This window comes from Choloepus didactylus, chromosome 6, assembly GCF_015220235.1.
Source record: "Choloepus didactylus isolate mChoDid1 chromosome 6, mChoDid1.pri, whole genome shotgun sequence".
Taxonomy (NCBI): Eukaryota; Metazoa; Chordata; class Mammalia; order Pilosa; family Megalonychidae; genus Choloepus; species Choloepus didactylus.
In genome coordinates this window covers 83,908,236-83,910,143 of record NC_051312.1, presented here as the reverse complement: position 1 = coordinate 83,910,143, position 1,908 = coordinate 83,908,236, and the positions used below count along the sequence as shown (strand labels likewise).

Below are 1,908 nucleotides of genomic sequence, written 5' to 3'. Positions count from 1 at the left end.
ATGTATTCACTGTGGTCCTACTATGTGCCAGCTACAGAAAGTGGAGACTCAGAGGTACACATAACAGTGTGCCTGTCCTCACAGAGTCCACAGTGTAGAATTGTGTAGTTGGTAAAAGGATCACTAGAATAGAGTGAAAGCATTTAACCAGGTTTTTTAAAGGTATGGGGATAACTAACACAAGTGAATGATAAAGCTTGGGTCAAGCTTTCTTTTCACTTTGTAAAGAAAGGTGCTCTGAAACTTTCCTAAAGTAGCTTCAGAAGGAATACTTTCAGCACAGCCTTGCAAATTTGCTTGGTCTTCACACTGTAGATTATGGAATTCATTACAGGAGGGATGAGCAGATAAACATTGGCAATGAGAGTGTGCATATAGGGAGGGGCATGCTTCCCAAATCTATGCACCAGAAACAAGCTGATCATGGGGAAGTAGAAGATGGCCACAGCACTTATGTGTGAGATGCAGGTACTGAAGGCCTTTCTCTGCTCCTCCAGGAGGCAATGCTGAGCATGGAGCAGATAATCAGAAAGTCAGAGAGCAGGATCAAGATAGAGTCCATGCCAGCTGTGGAGATGAAGATGACAAACCCAAAGCCACTGTTGATCCTCATATCTGTGCATGAAAACTTCATCGTGTTGGGGTGGAAGCAATAGGAATGGTGGAGAACATGAGTGTGACAGAAAGACAGACATTTAAGGAGCAGGAGTAAAGATACCAGAGCCACAGTCCCCCTAATAACAATTGCTAATCCCACTTTGATAATCTGTGAACTGGTTAAGATTGTGGCATATCTCAGAGGGTTACAGATGGCGATGAAGCAGTCAAAGTCCATGGTCAGGAGCACTGAGGACTCCATGAACATGAAGCTGTGGATAAAGAACATTTGTCTGAGGCAGGCATCAAAGCTGATTTCTTGAGCATTGAACTAGATAATACTTAGTGTAGAGACCAATGTGGACAGATACAAACCCCAGTCGGTGAAGGATAGCATGGAGAGGAAATAGTACATTGGTTCATGGAGGCTGCCCTCAGTGATGATGACAAATAGGATCATGCCATTCCCAGAGAGGGTGATGGCATAGAGACAACAGAATGGGTTGGTGATCCAGGCATGAGGAGTTCAAGACCAGGGATGCCGGTAAGGAAGAACACTGCAGGGTGGAAAATGCTCTGATTGAAGGATGGCATGATGAGTGAAGGAAGCAGATTTCCCTGGGATAAAGGATCACATCCTATAACAATAGGGAAAAAAAAAAAGTTTTTCCTGTCTCCACTCTATCACACAATTTAGATCACTAGCAAACCATATTCCATTCTTTAATGGAAGCGTATAGTAAATTACTATTTTCTTAGATTTGGAATTGATCTTGTGTGAACTAGGGGAAGAGACAGAGCACTAAACTGTATGAAGAAATCTGGGTTCTAGCACAAGTTTCACTATATTATATCTGGGCATAGGGCAGATATAGAGAGCTTAGACAGTCTTAAGATGTTTTCCAGCTCTATGAGGTCTATGAACATTGGCAAATAGCAAAATAAAGATAATATTAACTACTTGAATAGTAAAATATTTGTTATTAAATAAATGCACAAGTGCCATTGATAAAACTAAATAATGGGAAACAATTCTGTGCAAAGAGACCCACAGAGGGTAAGAGTAGGTAAAGAATTGGTTTGCACAGGTAGTGTGCAAACCTTATGTTTAAGGAAAATGCTGCCTGAAAAAGATGGCCTGGAGGTAGCCTCAGGAAGAACAAAGGTTCTCATTGGAGGCTGATTAATAATAATTGGAGAAGGATTACCTGACAAGGTTCCTTGATTTTTCTCTTTTGCACAGGGGTCTTAGAAATGGTCTTTTAGGGGGATGTTCACTCAGAAACTTATCACTGAGACCAGCTCAGTTCA

At 41.6% G+C, this 1,908-nt stretch overlaps 1 pseudogene; it reads right to left on the bottom strand.

Annotated features, from left to right (window-relative positions):
* Positions 1 to 248: 248 nt before the first annotated feature.
* LOC119537181 lies at positions 249 to 1,191 on the bottom strand (annotated as a pseudogene).
* Between the last annotated feature and the right edge of the window lie 717 nt (positions 1,192 to 1,908).